Source organism: Centrocercus urophasianus, unplaced genomic scaffold (genome assembly GCF_019232065.1).
Source record: "Centrocercus urophasianus isolate 14NV4802_14NV808 unplaced genomic scaffold, USGS_Curo_1.0 seq_5, whole genome shotgun sequence".
NCBI lineage: Eukaryota > Metazoa > Chordata > Aves > Galliformes > Phasianidae > Centrocercus > Centrocercus urophasianus.
Window position 1 is genome coordinate 3168864 of NW_024885088.1, and position 20894 is coordinate 3189757.

Below are 20894 nucleotides of genomic sequence, written 5' to 3' on the forward strand. Positions count from 1 at the left end.
ATAGAAAACTTCCTAGTTGGTTACAAGTAATCCTTCTTACACAGCTCAGTCAGCACAAAGGAGGAGAATCCAGTCACTGGCCTACAGTGAACACGGAGCAGGCAGTGCTAGCAGCAAGGCTGAGAGGAAAGCGTGGCCAGAGCGATGCCATTACTGCTCTGATTTCATTAGAGATCTTTTCACCTGGCTTTGCCCAGATGGCCAAGAGGGCCAACGGCATCCTGGCCTGCATAGAAATAGTGTGGCCAGCAGAAGCAGGGAGGTGATCATCCCCCTGTGCTCAGCACTGGTGAGGCCGCACCTTGAGAAGTGTGTTCAGTTTTGGACCCCTCACTACAAAAAGACATTGAGGCCCTGGAACGTGTCCAGAGAGGGGCTGGTGAGGGGTCTGGAGCACAAGTCTTATGAGGAGCGACTGAAGGAGCTGGGATTGTTGAGTCTGGAAAAGAGGAGGCTCAGGGGAGACCTCATTGCACTCCACAACCTCCTGAAGGGAGGTTGTGATGATGAGGAGGGGTTTGGCCTCTTCTCCCAGGCAACAAACAGGACCCAAGGAAATGGCTGCAAGTTGTACCAGAGGAGGTTTAAGTTACACATAAGGAAGAACATTTTCTCTCCAAGAGTGGTGAGGCACTGGAATGGCTGCCCAGGGAGGTGGTGGAGTCACTGTCCCTGGCAGTGTTCAAGAGGCGCCTGGATGAGGAGCTACGAGATATGGGTTAGTGCTTGTGGTGGCAATGGTAATGGGAGGACGGTTGGTCTGGATGATCTTGCAGGTCGTTTCTAACCTTGTGATTCTATGGTTCTAAGGGGACCTGGATCAGGTGCAAAGGTAGTTCCTTGTAGTTCCCTGATCTGTTCCTATCTAACCCCAACTGTCTGTTTCTGCACATTTGCACTCCATGAAGGACAAAAAAACCTCAAATCCACATAAAAGCAACCACAATTAATATAGTAATGAGAGGAGTTAGTGAGGTAGGCAGGAGAAATAAATGAGGAATTTAAATATGGCATTTTAAACTTGGTGTTTTCCCTTCTAACAATGTTCCTTGCTATCTGAAGTAAACAAACATTCAAATAAAAGCCTGTAAGTAACTATGGTTATAATTATAGTAATAATAATAATCTTAGCATCCAAAGAGAGGGAAAGTAAGGTGCTGGAAAAGCACATTAAAGCGTTGCTTGTAACACTGAATATGCTGCACATCTAAATCCATCACATAACGCTGTGCGAGTTCTAAGAAGCGCCATCTGATTTTCTGGATTCTCCCTGTGCTACAGTTTAGCATCAAAGAGAGCATTTAAAAATATTTCATTACGTGCTGTGTTGGCTGAGATTTGTTGCTATTCCTTGCGCTTCTAATATAGAGATTATGTTGATTTACAGAAGGACTTAAACTCGGTGTTTTCTTTGAGAAAGAATCCCACTCCTCCTCATTTAAAAGCTGCTAGCTTTGCTGTAGGTGGTAATTATGTCGAGGGTGAATTGCTGTGGTTTCTGTCTGGCAACACGCAGCACTGGCACACGCAATCCCCACACTGTCTGGAAACAGCATTACATCAAACCATCGCTAGTGTCTTACACAACCAGCTACAGCTCTTTGAAATCTGTCAGCTTCAGTGACTTGCTATGGCTCTCACGCTTCTCAGACATCAGCTTTATCACATTCACACAGAGGTACTGGACTCCTTTAAAAAAATTTGGAAGCTTCAACCCTTAATGCAATTTAATATCTTATGCAGAAAAAAACATACAGATGCATATCAAACAGCAAACGACTGCTCAGCTTTAACACCAAATCTAAACTCAATTCATGGCAGACTGTGGCATAGCCATGCAATGCTACAGACAGAAACATCAGAAAACATGAAACAAAACGGCATCAGAAAAGGAAACTATACAGTGCTGCTAGGGAAATTAGCTGGTGAATTAATTTGAAGCTAGCTAGGGATCCCTACCACAGGGCAGCACTGCACACTGTAAACAGGCACATCTCACAGTTAAATCTAAAAGCAACGGACCAGATTCTTATCTAATGCAGTTCTGTTGGAATCCCTGCACCAAAAAATCAGTGAGAAATCTCAAATCAAGGCTAGCATTCAGCTTCATGTCTCCAGTTGTCAGGTAGTAATCCCATGTTCCATGAAGACCCACACATACATAGTTTCCTCTGAAATCAGTGGGACCAGACATCCAGTAGGGAACTGCTCAGTCCAGAGCAGCTGCATCTGCTCCAGCATCATAGCTGCATCTTAAGAAAGCAATAGCCTAAGCCACAGAATCACTGCATTTTCTACACCATTTGAAAACAAACATGTTGTACTTTAACAAAAAATGCTGTAACTACGTCCTTGGAGGATTGTTGTTCTGTACCAAAGAATTATTCTCCTTCCCTCCCCTCCCATCCCCCACTTCCCTCCTCTATGAATTAGTAAATGAATTTCTGCCACAAGCCCTCAAACCATATTCTTCCCAATCAAAGAGTAAAATGATACCCAAGAGAGCGAGGCAGCACAGAACCAGTGAGATCCTGCAGACAGCTAGACTGGATGGAAAGCTCCTGCCACTGCCACACACAGATGGGCACACAGAAAGCCTATGGGGGTAAAACAGGACAATACCAGAAAAGGGTATTGCATCCAAATGACACTGCTGGAAAATGTCCCCCTGGAAGTGGACAGCTGAATCATTTGCAACCAGACGAAAAAGGACGATACACAACAAAAGACAGTACATGTAATTTAATAAGTAAGCACAGATTTTTTTTTCTGCCCCTGCACTATGAGTTTGGAAGCCATCCTTTAAGAGCAGGGTTTGTATTATGGGGGAATCCAGTGTAGGCACTTTTGGGTGAATACACTACAATCTGCATATATTTTCTGGGGAAATGAAGCCTGCAGTTTTGCTCAATGTCTGCATTTCAGTGTTTTAGCAAATGGGGGGTATAACGTGTGGCTGCCAACTCTGCCAGAATACAGATCCAAGAAGACAGGATTGTTATAACTAGTGGTTTTTTTTTGTTGTTGGGTTTTTTTTTTGTTTTTTTTTTTTTTTTTTGTAAGATGCAGTGCTACAGGGCTAAATAAAAAGCTTTTCAAAAAGTCATTGCACATAGCACAAGAATAAAGTGCTAGTCCCAGCAGTAGCCGCACAGCCGGTATCTACATTGTACAACAATGGCTCAGCTCAAATCGTGACTATGAAAGGACGGCCTGAGCAGCAGGTGGGATGGGGGGATGGCAGGGGAGCCCATACCTGAGCACCTCTCTAGCCAATCCATCTGTTCATCAGTCATGTCACACGATCTGTTCCCCGGCAAAGAACATCCAGAGGAACAGAGAAGCTAGAAATGCAGGTCCCAGGCAGAGAAAGCAGCTGGCAGGCATCTGTAATTGAATTCCAGGAGGACTTGGTCTATTTTAAAAATTCTCTGTAGGTTGGCTTTTTCACTTTTTTTCCCCCCACAGGTGAACATTTCCAAAACTCGACACAATTTTAAAGTTTCATTACATACTTCTATGAGTTCCACCACCATGTAAAATCCTGCGAGAGCAGCAGCGCACGCGTTGTCAAGAGCCTGACTTTAAAACTCTGCACTAGGGAGGGAGAAAATGAATCAGTTCTACCTTTAATTATATACTGTAAGGGTAAAGAGCTTCTTTTCTTCTACAGCGCATACACATAAACCTCTCATACTACACTTACAGCCTAAGCCAGAGTGACACTGATTTTCTATCAGCTCAAAAATAAAACAAATTTCACTGTTGTTATAGATACGCCATATTTCAGCAGTATCTTCTAGCCCATGGCTTTCAGGGCATACTGATAGCCAAGGAACGAAGTCCTACAAACCATCAAGATGTGAAGAATCTCTTTATGTTTTTTCCATAAGTGGTATCTGAAGGACATGTTTTCACTCGACCAGACTAATGTCATACAAAGCCACAAGCAGTGCTAACCAGGACTTCTGACTTGCTTTTGTTTGTAAGCACTCTAACCTGCTCGAGTTGCTTTAGAGCTTTCTGCATCTTTAGAGCTCCTCTACCTGCTATAGTGCCTGTTAGATGATAAATGGAGCCCCAGTGTTCTTGCACAGCTTTCAAGAACAGCTGCCATCATTTCTGAGAGGGAGCACGTTGTCAGACTTGACAGTCAAAGATTTCTGTCTCTGCTCACCTTCTTGAGCACTGCCTCAGCTCCTTAGCTCTGCAAGCAGGTAACGATGCAGGGTCTAGGACCACTTCCTTACTCTTCCTTGGACGGATTAGCAATGTATGGGTGAAAAGATCCTAACTGCTGCTTGGAATGGCTGCCATGGAGTACTATGAGCTGCTATTAGAGCTGCAGAGGAGTTGGAGTTCTCAATTCAACCACAGCACACACCAGTCTGAGCTATACTCATTTATTTTTTGAGTTGCTGCAGCAAGTTAAATTCTGTGATGATAATGAGCAGACACTGACCGCACCACCAACTCATTAAATCAATTCAGTATCCACTCGTTAGCAAACACATTTGTGCAGTCGGGATTTAAGACTCACTGGCTTTCAAAAATGTAGCACAGGATATTTGTTGCAGTATAATTTGTATTATTTTCTTCCCATTTGTGTAAAATGATCATTATCTAGCTGCAGCATGCCTCCCCCTGTCTTCTCATAGTGGTAGATTATTCAGAAAAAACTGTAAGTTTTAGAAAAAGAGTTGAAAGATAAAGTTCACCTCGTTGCAGGGCAGGGTTATGTAACTACACATCACAATGTATATTTAAACATCAGTATGTTAACTGTGTATATAGAGACGAGGGGAAAGAACAGAGAAAGACAAATAGAAAGGAGGAGAAAAATCTGCACTAAACACCAGGAGAAAAAAAAAATTGTGATGGTTACTACTAAAAAAGTGACTTAACAATAACTTCCTCTTGGAAATATAATAAATACAGGATAATAGAACATGTGTCATACAAAGTGGTATTATTTGCTGAATATTCCCCAAATGTACAACCAATGTACCTGATCCTATCAAGCAACACTGAATTTTGTTGCAAGCGCAGCTTTCTAGAACGACTTTTCTTACTATACTGGTGGCAGGGGAAATGTTTAAGCAGAAAATGTTTTGACTGCCACGCAATCAGACTGCCTGTAAACAGTGTATCGTGGCCCTAAGAAAGCAGAGAAGATTTAGCACAGCTGACTGTTTCAGAGGGTTTGACTTCTTACCAGTTCCTGGGCAACAATGTCATTCCTTTCAGAGGTGAGACAACCAGCAGTAGGTTCTAGCAGAGGGGAACAACGAATTATCTGAAGGTATTTTGGAGAAAAGATGGGGGTGAAGACCGCAGGTTGGGGATGGAGGATCACTTCTTTCAGTTCTGTTTTGTCGTTTTGTTCTTTAACTGCTTATTAATGAAAACTGCTGCTTTAATTTTAATCTGTTCCAGTTCCTACCAGGCTTTTCTTCCCCCCCTGCAGTCACAGGACCTTCTTTTTGCAGAGGACTGAATGAAAGGCAGGAGGTTTACAGCAGGAACGTTCGCAACTTCATACAGACAACCCTATGTAATGCCTCTAGGGAGCCTCGCATAGAAAATAATTTATGAGAAGTACGCAGAGGCCACCTGCATGCACCAACTTCAGCGTCTGCAAAGCCGCAGCCTCTGCCAGAGCTGTCAGCCTCCCCACGACCGAGCTGTCCGTCACACGGAAACCTGACGAGTCAGCTCTGCTGCTGCGAGGCTGCTTGCAGAGGCAGGCGAGACGAGGAGCAAAGCCCTCCGCAAAACAGCAACAAAACCTTTTTCTGTGATCTTTTGGCAAAGGGAGGGCAGGGGAGAGCGAGGAGAGTTCGCTGTTTGTTTCCTTTTGTTGCTGCTGTTGCTGCGTGAGCCAGGTTACATAACGCTTAATTTCAGGCTCCTTTCGGTGGCACGATGATGTATACGCGATGCAAATATCCTCGCTGGAATTACAGGAGCAATTTATCAATTCATGTGCGGCTAATCAACCCATTTGCTTTCTAGTGTGTAACAGCGACAGCTTATCTCATGCAGACTCACGATCGTTCGGCGCAGTCTAATTGAATTTCAGGGCCAGGAGCGTTGCACGCCACGTGACGGCCCACCGAGCGGTGCCAGACACTGCAGGCGTTACATAATCACGCGCAGCGGCTGCCCGGGGAGGGCCGTGCTCCCTCGCCTCATCGCCTTGGCGGGCGGCCTCTCCTCGCTCATGCCTTGCAGCCTCAGCCCGCACACACCGCTCACATGGACGGTCACATGTTTCGGAGAAGGGAAGGGCACCGCTCCCCCCACCAGTCAAAACTGTTTGTTAAATCGGCAAAGGAGATTAGAGTGGGTGAAGATAGGTGCGGCATCCGAGGGAGCACCTGGCTCCCCGCCGCCTCGCCTCGTGACAGGGGAGCTGTAGGAGATGGGCATCCCACACAAATAGGGGTGCTCCCACAGAGCTCAGGATGCGGCCTTGGGGTTGGTCTGGGAACTGGCAAGCCTCCATGAGAGCCAACAGCTGACTGGCAGAGCCTTGCCCCTGGCAGCCGGCAGCCAGGCCCCTGCTCCATCCAGCCCCTGAGCACGTGCAGGGAGGTCAGGGTAACTCCCCTCCTCTGCCTGGCACGTCCTGATCACGCCGGGTATGACTCACCTGAAGGGATTTTCCACAAACGAAGTGGGCGCTGTGTAATAAGGGATATATATTAACTACAGGGGATAAAAATGTGTGTTCCTCCCCACATCAGAGACACAGACTAGATGCACTTCAGGCAATGGGATTCCGACCAGTTTCACCATCTGCAGATCTGCATTGCCAAACATAAAAGCCGCAGATCACAGCTGAGGGCTGGAGGAGCACGGGGTTAGCACGCATCCCAGCTCGCGCCAGCCCCATGTCAACATCCAGCTTACTGAGTTGGAAGCTGCTGACCATCCCACCCACCTGCATCTTCAGTGCCTTGACACCACAGGGTGGTCTGCGAGGAATGGTGCCATGTACAGGTCCCTGTGCTTTGTCTACCCTTTGACTGCAAGTTTTTAGAGCCACCTTGACCCAGAATTCTTTCTTCAGGAGAACAGGCACTGCAAATGCAGCTAGCCAGCACAGCAGGACAGGGCTTTGAAATCCGTACGACACAAGCAGTGAATCTTTTCATGTATGCCAACATTTCAGCAAATAAAAAAGGCATGTCTTTTCCCACTAGAAGCCAACTTCAGAACAAGAATTTATGCAGATAATCCAGAGCCAAGTTACTAAATCAGTGTTTGTTAAGACATTTGTTCAACAAATCTTTCATTCACAAAGCCCAGGAGCATGTTGTCTGTTTGATTTAAGGAGGAGAGAAAATGGGCACCAAACCAATTGCTAAGTTCTGCACTGTCATACAGAAAGTCCAGGTTATACTGTCAGAGAGACCATTGAAGGTGAGTCATTTGGTCCTCTGGAGAGAAGCCCAAAACAGGAGATAGCCAGTGATAACTTGAAAGTAACCTTTGCTGCTCTGACACATCCCAATGCATTGAGATAATGTGAGGAGTGCATGGCCCAGGCAGTGGCTCAGCATAAAAAGCAATGCCATATTCAAGTAGCCCATCAGAGGGGAGATCAGTTCCCTCACACTGTCCTTCACAATCCCATCTCACAGCATAAAAATCTAGACTGAGGTCAGTCCTAGACCCGAACACACGGTGTCTACCAAGTCAGAAACAGACATTAGTGCAACATATATAATCACCAATTTGAGAAAAAGTAAGGCAGTTTCCCCAGGGTGGCTCATGCTCGAGTCAGATGGGCACTGTAACTTGTTGTAGCTGCACATGTGCTTTTCTAGCAAGAACGCGTTTGAAAGAGCCCCTTTGTGCACAGCTGCAGCTGCCCAGCGGCTGGTTTGCCACCTCCTGTGGCTTTGGAGGCCCCTACTGGAAGTTGGAGATGTATGTGCACTGTACAGTCCGGGGCAATAAAGCAGCTCCTTTTCGTCTGGCAAAGCTGCAACATGAAATTAATAGTTCAGGATTGTGTAGAGGGCTTGAGAAAACATGTTTAATTTACCCTGATTTTATTACCTCGCAGTTTTCAAGTGGGGCAATGCCCCAGCTGGCTGAATAGTAAAATCACACTGCATAGGGCTTAGCAGCAAAACAGACAGATAGTGATCAAAGTGCTGAACTCAAGACGCAGAAGCCATAAACTGTTGGCTAGTTCAAAAGAAAACATTATCCCAGCAACGTTTCCTTTCCTGCTCTCAAATAAAGTCTGTCTTCAGCTAAAAATCAGAATGAAACAGAGAAAAGGAAGAAGTGTGCAAAAAATGGGAAAGACAGAGATGGTTTAAGAAATCAAGGGAACTATTTTTTTCCAGTCTCAAATCGTTCAGAGTTCAAGAAGTGGTTTAAATATACGTTGAATTTAATTCAATGTATATTTAATTCAAAGTCTGTATCAACTACTTCACTACTTTGCTAAGTTCACTTTTCATTTTTTAAACAGGAAGTAAAATTCCCTGTTTTTAGATTACCTGGTGGTCTAGAATTTATTACTGAGAAAAAAAAAAACAAGCTCTTTCAGTATCATAAATATAGAAAATAAACAGCTTCATTTTAGTCGAGTGCCTATCTGTAGACCACACTCTGGAGAGCCAGCCCTTCCAACCAGAACCTCCCAGTGCATGAGGTAAGACCCCAGAAAGAGCCAGTTCATCCGCGCCCTCCTAATCCTAGTTCAACACGTGTGCTATGCACGCTCAAATGCAGCCAGCACTGCTCTCATTTGAATCCCTTTCCCTTGGCTGTGTGGCATAGCAGGTTATTTGCACACACAAACAGAAATAGGTAGCACTCTGCCCAGACTTCTGCAATACAAATTACTTGTTTCTGACTAATCACATCACAGACCAAAGTAATCTTTTAAACTTGTTACTCTGGCTGTTGTTGTTGTTGCTTTTTTCTTTTTTTTTTTTCTTTTCCTTCCACACAGACATTTCCACACATAGCAACAGAACAAAAATCCAAACCCAAAAAACCCAAATATCAAAACCCGAGTTTTTCCCGTGCACAATGTTTTTCACTGCAGGAATACTTCAATGTGAAGAAAGAGAAGGAAAATATATAGCTTAAACTGTTCAAGTCGCATTTTTTTAAACGGCTGTCTGAGTCCTTATGGTCAATCTTATTTTGAGAGTTAAAATTAGTACTTGACCAAAAGGCAACAAGCAGGACAAATTTAATAAAGACTGAGACATAACCACAGCAATCCTCTGTGCTACACCGAGTAAAATTTACTGACCATTACCCACTTCACTGCCAGCAGAGAATTACCACTGTTATTTCTTCTGCCTCACAAAAGCAACCTAATTAATAAGGGTTTCTTCACAAAAATCTAGGAAACTCAGGCTGCATATTCTCTGTTCCTCGGCAACATTTCCAGCCGCTTCGAAAAGCCTGCTCTGACTAATAAAAGAGGAAGAATTTCACAAGTATGTCTAGCATTTGTTTAAATGCAAAGAATTTTATTTTTAGAGAGCCACAGTCAAACTCTGTATATTTAAAACAGTTTGATTTTCAAAAAGGTTAAACTGAACCCAGAAGAGTAGCCTTGAGAAAGCCTACAGCTGAGAACTTCTCATTCGTTGCAGCTGAGAAAACTCCTAGTTCAAACAAGGTTTAGTCCTTATGCTCTCTTAGGGTTCAGCTCTGAACACTATGTATGATCAGGGTCCCTCATGTCACACTTTTCTTAATGGCTAGATTAGCAACAAGTATTTCTCCTCTGTCTTGCCTCCAACTCCAAGTTGTTTCACTGGTGTCAGTAAGATATCTTCATATTAGACAACCTTAGAACTCAAGGTTATAGACATTTCTTTGGCACCTGAGAGTGACTGGCACTCAGTCCTACTGAACATGGGGCTAATGGGACAGCAGCTGCTACAATATAAAGCCAAAGAGTCCAAAAATCAGTTTTCTGCAAGAAAGAAGAGGAAGGTAGCAAAAACAAAAAGAGGGGGGCGAGGGGGTAGGGATGAAAGGAATATAAGGAGACACCACTCAAGTAACTCCTCAATACTTAGATATAAAATGATTTGGGCAACTCTGTCAAGAGGGATTTCTAGCGTAGTAAGGTCCTCCCCCCAACTCAAGTGACAGCTCTGCATCTGGAGTTATCAAGAGTGGTCCAAACGTTAAGAGACAGCCTCCTTGTCTCATGGCTCAGCCAGAGAGCCAGTACCCCCTCTCCCTGGCATCCACACAGCGTCAGCACATTATACTTGTGACTATTCACAGCAGAAGGCATTCACACGTGTGCCCTCCGAATGAGACCTGAGTGATGGCAAAACTGCAGTGGGAAGAAAATGGATTAATCAGGCTTCACTGTCAAGGTGTCATGTGCTGCCCGTGGAAAACTGCTGCACAGTAAACAAGGAAATCAAGGCACAACCTACACAGAGTATTCACTGCCGCAGACTCAAAGAACACTTTCAAGCTCTGCCCAACAAAAAGCTCTCTGCAAAAAGCCTCGGGGTCAAAGTGACACCAAGACAATTAAGCTCATAATCCTCAAGGTAATCACCAACTCCTAAACAGCTCCCTCATTGAACAGCCTGGTCAACACAGATCATTTAGATATTCTTGTCTTTTCCTGGGGAACTCCAAAGGTCAGGTAACCAAAAATGAACCAGGCTTTCTTTTAAGTAAACAAACATGTGCATAGTTCAGTAAAGCATATTTCAGGCTCTGGGATTTGTAGAATCAAAACTTGAAGAACAGATACTCTAGAGGCTTAAAGAAATCCCAAATTAACTACTTGTAATTACAAAATCTCGTGATTTTCAAGCCAGATCTCGTGATTTGTTTGCAGCCTGACTCAGGGTTTTCAATGCTTAGAGTTGGCAACTCTGACTAAGCAGGGATATGAAATAAGAGCGAGAGTGACTACCCGCCAGGCTTCTGTTTTCCTGGGACAGAAGACAAAGCAGCTCTGACAATTCCAGCTGGCAATACCATCCAGGCACTCCTCCAAGGCCAAACACACTGGATAAAATCCTCATCAGACAAAAAAACTGTATCAGAAGCAGTTACTGTTGTTGCTTAAAAGCTGTTTTCTTAAGTTCAATATCCATATATTTTCCTTGAAAGGATGAAGGGGGTGGAAGGGAAGAGTTGGGCCACAGTATCGACAAATCGCTTGCCAAATGTCATTAGCGATGAAGTCCCTTACAAATTACATCAGTATGAAACAAATCAGAAAACAGCGAGTTTCCATTTCCTCCTCACGTCTGGCTAGACAGAGACTTCAAGACAAGCTTTCATCTATAGCTCAGTGTCAACCCTCCTGTGCTTCTTGCTTAGTGTGGCAGGGGTGTTAAGCAAGTAATTGCCATCATTAAAAAGAAAAATAGCTTGATCACTCCTGCTCCCCATCCCTGTCAAATACTGACTCCTTCATTAGGCTTCCCCAGAGCCATTTCAATACACTCTGCTCATCTTCTCCCTGCTCCAGATAGAGGTAGGAGGCTCCAGATGGGGCATGTCTCCAGCCACAGCTCTTGCACCTTCCTGAGTGATGCCTAACCCTGAGCCAATAACCTCAAGCATCTCCACCAAGATGGTATGTGACAAGATGCTCTGGACTGTAATGGGACTCAAATGTCCACCTTCCAGTAGCACTCAGCCTCCCCCACCTGCTCATGGGGGAAACAAAAAGAGGGCAAGTGCAGTGAGAAGCTAAGAAGAAGGGCCTTTCTGCTTCTTACTGCTTTTGCTTCCCCTAGAAAGGCAAGAGAGTATCTGAAAGAAATGAGCCCTTAGTTCTTCGTGTTTTGACAGAGAAAACCAAATAATACCATAAACAGAGTTTTTTCTATAGAAACTCAGCTCCTGAAACACTTTACTGAGCTGTAAATCTTTGACTAAAGCATTTATGTAACACCATCTATTCACGCTGCCCTAACTAACCTTAACTAACCATTCCATTATAATGAGTCCATTATCCCCTGCTTTATTGTATTTTTTCTTAAAACAGAGATCAAAGATTTGGATCTAGTGGCATCATGCCGATTTCATTTTTATTACTGGCTCCCTAGGTCTATCATAAATATTCATTGGCCATCCTTAATACAATGCATTGAATTCTGCTCACTGCTATCACTGGTGCAATTGCAAACTACAAACAGGGTTGTTGCTCAAACATATTAAATAAAGCAACTGCAAATTTCTGACAGTCAACAACAACAACAACAACAAAAAACACCACAAAACAAAACAACCCTTCCCCCTTCCAAGGAAATTCAAGGCTGAAGGAGACATTTTCTCTCGCCCCCTCCACAACTGCAGACATTTGACTGCTGTGGGAGGTTGTCTGTGCAGCAGCAGCAGCAGCTGACCTGCTCCCACAGACAGGAGGCATTTTTGAGAAGTCCACAGTTGCCACACAGTGGTCTCTGTGATAATGCAGCATTACACTGTGTTCGTCAGCATAAACAAAAAATGTTCCTCGATAGAGATATAAAAGCTGCTCAGAAATGTGGACTTGATGCATAGCAGCTAATGCTTTTAAATATTAGTTAATGGGGGTGGCGATAGAAATATTCCATCATTCAGTCAGCAAAAAGTTTTATACATTTTTTTCCTTGTAACACCCAAGAACAATTGCAGATATCCCAAACTTCAGGATGCTGCAATTTGTTTCTTCTCCCATACTCATCTCTCCCACATTCCATGCAACTCCTCACCGCAGTGCAGCTCTCTCAGCATGAGGCAGGCAGGCAAGGGAAACACGAACTGTACCTGTGTGCTTTGCTCCTGCTCTATGAATAAACACAGACACAGGCTTCTTGGGATGTCATCTGGACAGTTTATCCAATCACCGATTGCTAAAATTGGTTGGCCAAAGGAGTTGCATTTATCTCCATGTTAAGTGACTATTAGATCATTAATACGTATAGAATCATAGAATCATAAAATCCTTAGAGTTGGAAGGGACCACTGACGCCGTTAAGTCCAATTCCCCTGCAAGGAACAGGGACACCATAGCTAGATCAGGTTGCCCGAGGCCTTATCCAGCCTTACCTTTAAAGTCTCCACAGATGGGGCAACCACCACATCTCCAAGTAACCTGTTCCAGTGCCTCACCACTCTCACTGTAGAAGATTTTTTCTTTATATCCAACATAAATCTACACTCTCTGAACTTGAAGCCATTTACTCTTGTACTATCGATACAGACTCTGCTAAAGAGTCTGTCCCCTTCTTTCCAGTAGCTCCTTTTTAAATACTGAAAGGATCTATCAGGTCAACTTGCAGCCTTCTCTTCTCCAGGCTGAACAGCCCTAGCTCTCTCAGCCTGTCCTCATAGGAGAGGTGTTCCATTCCTTGGATCAGTTTTGTGGCTCTCCTCTGGATGCACTCACAGATGCAGGTCTACGTCTCTCCTGTACTGAGGACTCCACATCTGGATGCAGCACTACAGGTGAGGCCTCACCAGCACAGAGAAGAGAGGCAGGATCACCTCCCTCAGCATGCTGGCCATGCTTCTTTTGATGAAGCCTGGGACACAGTTGGCTTTCTGGGCTGTGAGGGCATATCAGACACTCTGTATTCTTTTAAAAACAAAGCAGTGTGGTACAACATGGAATGCACATTCAGATATTTATGTTCTAACATGACTCAACCACAGAGGTAGTAAACTGCTCATTGCAAAATAAGATGCCACAGGAATAAATCATCTGAAATAAATATTTATATTTATGCATAGGAATATATTCTCAAACAAAACTCCACGAAGCTGAAGATGAGAACCATACGATAGAACTGCTGACTCAGTTTATTTATTAATCTACAACATACCTTTGGTCATTAATCTACCCCCTTGCCAATCCCGTATCTGCTAGAAACTTCTATTAAATTCCTAAAAATCTTTTACTGCTTTGGTCATGATTTAAAATACATAAATAAAACCAGACCAAAATAAAACCTTGATTGTGATGCCTTCATGGTGTAGAATTTGATTCAAATACATATATAGTGAAATCTCTAGTGAAATCCATCCCACAATAAAAATCCTACTGTACTTCTTACATGTAGGATCCTGTTAAGTTTCAGCAATTTTGTGCCTGAGTAAGGTGACACGAATCATATTCAGAGGTCTGTGAAGGTCTCAGTTGTTAAAAGCTTCCTTCCCTTGCACTCTTTTCTATTTGCTTTTAACTAAAAAACAATATTAATAGAAAAGGATACCTAACAGTTCACAGTTGGTTAGGATCTCCTTGCTGGTTTTGCTGTTCTTCACATCAGACCCACAGAAGGGAATTCATATGAAAAAAGGAGAAAACCAGGAGTATCCTTTTGTCACAAACACTATATAGACAGGAAATTACAGAGCAGAAGTTGGACATACGAAGTTCAGAGCAAGGTTTGTTACTGTTTTGCTTGTTGCCGCATCTACACAAAAGAAAATACTGTATGGTACCAGAGGCTCCTTTAGAGGAAATATATTATATGCAAGAGGGCAGATGACACAAGTTCCAAAACAATTTATCAATCAGGATGTGGGGCTTAATATTTCTGAAACTAATCTGGAGAACAACATATCACATTCTGAGAAAATGAAAAATAAATACGTGCTACTGAGAGGCTGAGAGCTTTAGAAAGAAATGTATTTACAACTGTGTCTTCTCAGCCTTGGTATCTGCCACTGGATGTGTTTACGACTTGGAGAAGAATAAATAAAAAATATGAAACAAAGAAAAATAAGTGCCAGTGAGCTGAGTTTAAAAGCACCTTTAAGTCTCCAGAGATAACACATTTGGATGACAGTGACAGTTAATAATTACATATTAAAAAGAGGGCAACATCATGAAAGCACCCAGTCCCATAAAATAGAGATATTTCACTCCCATAGCAGCATATTCAAGAGCTCATCTTTCACTGAATCAGGCCTTTACACCTCAGCAGAGGTCAGAAATGCTGTCTTCTACCTGTACTTGATAGATGATCCTGTCTAGGTGTCCAAGAACCACAAGCTCTGCTTTAAACTATGCCTGACAGAGACCACAGCAAGCGCCTCACAACTGGCCCAGGCAAGGGGCTTTGAATACAAGCGGATGATACTGAAAGTCTGGATCAAATGTTTGGGGCCTGTGACTTAGAGAAAAAATGTTTCCCCTTAAAAGGAAGCCACGCTTTTCAGAAACTGAGTAGCTGCAGTTGCAGGTTTTTGCAACAGAAGCAAAATAAATCTCCCATAAAGCGATTGGAAACCCAGCAGAATATCTGGGGATGGTCCAAAGGAATGCACACTGCAGAAGGGGTACTACAAAGATGAGGGAAGTTACTTCAGAACAGTCTATTTCATGTTGTGTGTCAAAGCACCAGAAACATGCAGCAGTAACAACGTGCCCTAGTAGCTGATGGCCCGAGGCGCTAAACACCACGGCTAATAATCCCTGGCTGGTACAAACAGTGGTATCATGTGCTCTGTGATATCCTCATGCTTAATTATTCTAGCTTGAAGCTGAGAAGGAGGGGAAAGTGAAACTGCATTGGTTTCTTTCACTGTAGGTTTTATTGCTTTGGCTTGTAAAATGTCAGCATATGTGTATAATGAGAAATTACCACATTCTAAGGGTCTGACCACATTTAGTGTTTAGTCTTGCATATCTGAGTGCTCTGACTCTCCTTTTGCTGAAATTACTGGTACAGAGGATTCACAGCAATAGCAAAGCTTGAATATTTCACTATGATGAATCAGCGCCACACACCAGCATCTTCATGTAAACCCTCACGCAGGTGGAGACTTTGCCCCAGCAGTGTCTGAACTTCCTGCCATGCTTGGTCACTTGACTGTTGTGGCAAATTCACAACACTGCTTTCCTGCCCATACCAGAGCATGTGCTGGTTGCAGCTGCCAATCTGGCAGTGCTAAAGCTGATCAAGCACTCTTCTTTCATGAGCTTCCAATTCTTCCCAGACAGCACTTATTTTCCTAAGGTAAGAGGCTTAATGCAGGATATTGCAAAAAACGTACTTTACCATCTGAAACTGAAGGGTGATTAAGAAAAAATACAAATCAACACGAACAGCATTGAGCTTAAATATTTTCCTACAGTATTTCGAACCTCACATTACTGTACAAACTCACTGAGTGAGGAGAACAACCTATTGACAATAGGAAAAAAAACCAGCCTCTTGCATCATTTTTCTCTATGAACAGAAATAAAGCAGACAGCAAAACTGTTGAAAAAGTAAATATGATTCTTAAGAATGTCTGCAGTGTCACTAATCCAAAATGTAATGGAAATAAAGGAATTTCACATCCTTTCTCTGACACAAAATAAATGTCCTTTTAATGCATAATAAATTCAGAAAATCCCCACGTGTTCAGAATTATTCTCTTTTTCCTCCACTTACTATTACCTATATATGTTATTAATCTGCACACTGCCTAATTCACAGATGCAGTGAAAAGAAAATAATCTTGAAAAATAAAATACAAAGCAATACCTACACTTTCAATTACAAAAGCTTACACGTTGGGACACTGCAGCAGCTCCCAGCAACATCACCCAACTTCTAAGGCACACTGAGATCATTTTTCCCTGCACAAAAAGACCTGCAGTTCCATTGGCTTCAGTTTGACGGGTAGATCAATATATTTACAAATTGGGACAGTTCCTTTTGACAAAATCATTCGAGTTTTTTCTATAGCTGCATGTGAAATGACTCAGTTTTTCTGGGATAAACTGACCAGCAGCCAACAGTGGCTATATCATGGATGTTTGCAGTGAAAAAGAAGCTGCATCAAATTTCACGTGCATTTGGGTGTTGTTGCTGAAAACAGCAAGGAGAGGATAGCTTACATTTCGTAACTAAAGTGGAATACAAAAATATTAACATTCCAAAATGGAAGGCTACAAAGAAAGCTACCTCAACCATTCTGAACTGTGAAGCTAGTGCAAAAGTATTATGAGAAAGACAATATCTTTCAGGAGTTTTTCCAAAATAAAGGTGAAAAGCACAAATACATACTTCTGACAATTAAGCAGCTTATGCAGTCTTTGTTCTGCTGACACTTTAAAAATATTCAACGTTTTCAATTATTTATACTGCAATTCAACACCTAAGGCAGAAAGTAAGTATAAAGTCTGTTCAGCAGCACAAATAACCCTTGCTGAAGTGTACAGCCAAATGTGCTTTTTCTAGAAACTACCATTTGGCAGGATATGCAGTCTTGGACTCTGTCATATTGTCTAATAGACTATGACTCATTAGCACTCTGACCAGCCAATAACGTTACAGTAAACTTGTCAAATATACATGTTATCATATATAAAACTGTACGTTTTTCTGAGAGATGCTGATCTCATTAAGAAGAAATGGTTAATCTGAAAGCTCAAGGTCAGCATGCCAAAGTGGGTTGAAATGTTGCACAACCCAACAGAATCCAACAGCTTCATCCAATTTGCTGAGGGTGGGTTTAAGTTTAGCTTCTGAACTCTCTTGGAAGCAGCTGGGAGCACTCACTGCTCTGGGCCCACCTGCTCTGTTGCATGGACAGTTGCTTTCAGAAGGGCAGCAAGGAAATTTTAAGATTTCCATTAGCTCCAGTCACTTGCAAAGTGCATTGCTGGCAACGGCCTACATCTCTCAGGTGCTTCTGAAAATGTTCTCCACATTCTGTGACATGTAAGTATGCCTGGAGTCAGCATTCAAAAAGAAGTTAAACTGAAATCAAGCACTACGGCAAAGAACAAGAAAAAGACTTGACTAAAAACTTTAGAAATACTAGACCAAATGGTGGTATAAAAACCACCAGCAATAACAGACAAACACAGATGGGGCAGACCTAGACCAAGGGCAGTCCTTTCACTGTTCCTCTTCTTAAACAGTCAATATAAAGTGTGCTTTTATCTATACCACATTAATTGTCTGGGCACTGCTTCACCCAAGTGCTTTAATGCTATTCTGAAAGATATTTCTGTAAGAGGGGGGCTGTAGATCAAGTTTCATTCCAGTTAGTTACCTAATCAATACAAATAGGACTAGGACATAACACAGAACTCCAGGGAGATTGTGATAATCACCTGCAATTACTTATGAAAGCCAATCAATGACCGGGAGGTTTTATGTGTCATTTATATACCTTAAATCAAACTTCTGAAATTAAACTTTGATTCCTAACACAATTAGATGTTGCAGCACTTAGCAAAACAATGCACAAGCAAGCACTGCCTCAAAGGCAAACTGCAAGTGCAACTGAGGATGAAGCAAGAGAGCATGAGCAGCACAGACCATGCAGCAAGAGGAGGCTCAACAACAGAGCTGACTCTAGGCAATGGATAAGGGACAGATGGAAATAGCCATGAAAACAATGAAATACGCTCCTAAAGCTACCTTTTCCTCTTGCTGCTTCATCAACACAGACTACTTTACAGCAGTCAAATGAAAGAAAAGACAACAGAATGCCCGGGTCCCATACCTGGATCTTAACTATGGGAAGAAAGAGAGAGGATGATATTTGATTTCTTTTTTTTTCTGATTTCTTATTGTAATTAAGTATGCAGAAAGTGGAAATTTACCATTGCTGTCAAATGTATCACAAAAAATATGTTATGATGAATGATTAAGAAACTGAGGCTTTTTGTCAGAATGTCATGTGTCACTCTGTAGCTCTGCACTCATGTTGTGTTCAGTCACAGAATACCAATACCCCATAATATTAGCGAGAGATAGAATTAAGGGAATATCAGATATAGAATATCCCAAGTTGGAAGGGACCCATAAGGATCATCAAGTCCAACTCCTGGCTCCACACAGGACCACCCAAAAATCTGACCATATGTCTGAAAGTATTGTCCAGATGCTTCTTGAACTCCGGATAACATTTCAGACAGTGACAAAACCATTCACTACAAGTTGGAATCATGCATAACAGGCTATTCATTGTTCTATTTTTACTGTTCTGAAGTCTTTATTATACAAACAATGACTCCTAAGAATATAAAGCCAGATATATACTTGCAAATCATACAGGCTTGTTTACTCGTTTATTTGCTTGCACTGATTCATTATGTTTCTCACGCGTAAAATCTATGGGATTTAAGAGAAAGCATGAAGGAGAAATTCTGTTTCCTGAAAAGCTCTTCTACCTGACATGCCTTTGCAACTCCTGGGATGGTGGAAGTCATGAGAGGGGTCTGGGCTTACACCCCTTCATGTCCACTGCTGAGGACCAGAGGCTGGGCTGGCAGGGTGCAGAGCCCCTACAAACCAATGGAGTACGCTCCCTCTGGTGGCTTGATTTATCAGCATTCATGCAAAGGCACCAAGAGCAATTAAAACAGACATAGTTTTTTGGTTTGTTTGGAATATTGTGCACTGAGGCACTGTTTTTTCCCACCTACGATTATGTTAACTTTTGGTGGGTCAGTGTAACTATTTTGGAGAAGTTTGGCACTTTTTTTCAATAACATGCAGTTACAAAAGAAAGGGAGTTTTTCCATGTGATGCAGTGGGATAATGGACCCAGAAACTTAATAGAGTAAGTAAGAATAATAATAAAGAATAATGCTTCATGTGTAAAACTTACTAGGACATGAAAAAAACTCAGAACTGTCTGCTCTGGCCTAACCACATTCTTCTTTTAGCTAGATTCTTTACAGGAGGGGAAGAGGAAATATATTTGCTCTGCTTGCACTGGTTTGGTTGTGTCAGTACACAGAAAGGCTTATGTTTTGCTATTGCTTCTTTTGTCTTCATTTCACTGTTCTGCACTGAGAGTTTTTTAATCCTGCTGGCAGGTTGCTTAGAAGCTTGGGCAACATGCTCCCATATCCATATGTTGAAATCAAAATAAAGAGTATACCATCAAAACAAAGACACTGTGAATGTTCCCCATTTGTAACGTATGTCTCATTTATCATAAAGAGTTTCTGCCTTATCATATTGTTTGACAGTACCAAAACACTTAACTGTAAAAATAAAGTCTCATACATTCAGAAATAGGCATGCATATCTGAGTCACCAAAACACTTCTTATGGCTAGATTAGGAGTAAGATAAGGATAGATTAGGAGTAAGATCTCATATCTGAATGGTGGATAAGTCTGCCAGGTACAATAACATGAATGAGCACTGTTACTTTGATATGTGAGAATATTTGGGTGTAAAAGCCTGAAACAGTGAAATGGTGTGACTTTTCTCAAAGTAAAGGGAAACCCATGAACACACTTGACTAAACATGTCAGCTATGATCAAATGAAAATAATGGCAGCGAAAGATTAGATAATAGCTGTATGATTCATCTTCATGAGTGAATAATACTGAAAGAATTTGGGCAATACTCAGAAATATGGATAAGGAAACACAAAAGGTACACAAAAAGCTTATAACCTTTTAGGAAGGGAAAGCTGAGATACAAGTTGAAATCTAGTTACCAACACCCAAAGCTGCAAGCAAAATAAAATGGATATTTGAAAAAGTTGTTTTTGCTGTTTTGAGAAAAAACTGGGCAATAAGGGGAAGGAAAGACAGAACAAATGTTAATGGGTTCAAGAAAAATTAAAACATTCTACAGACTGTGTCATTTCTCCACAAAACAGGCAACTCTGCTTAAACATTATGTATTCCAGTCACTTATATAAGCATTAGAACGTTTATGGAGCACAAAAGTCTGGCACCACAGGCAGCGGAGAAAACTGTACAATTGCAATTAAGAAACCCAATGCTTCTAATTGATTATCTGCTAGATAAAGTCAGATGTCAGACCAAAGGATTAGTTTCTAGAAACACATACTTCCAATACATAATAATTACATGTAGCAACACTAGCTGCAGCAACTTTATTTAGTGTTTCTTGCTTTGACTTTGAAAGTCCCTGACACAGAACTATCAATGTAAG

General features: G+C 42.2%; 1 protein-coding gene across 2 annotated transcripts in view; it reads right to left on the minus strand.

The window, feature by feature from the left end:
- Positions 1 to 20894, minus strand: part of ITPR2 (inositol 1,4,5-trisphosphate receptor type 2) — a 265378-nt gene that overhangs the window by 100216 nt on the left and 144268 nt on the right. The gene's annotated exons all lie outside the window — the stretch shown is intronic.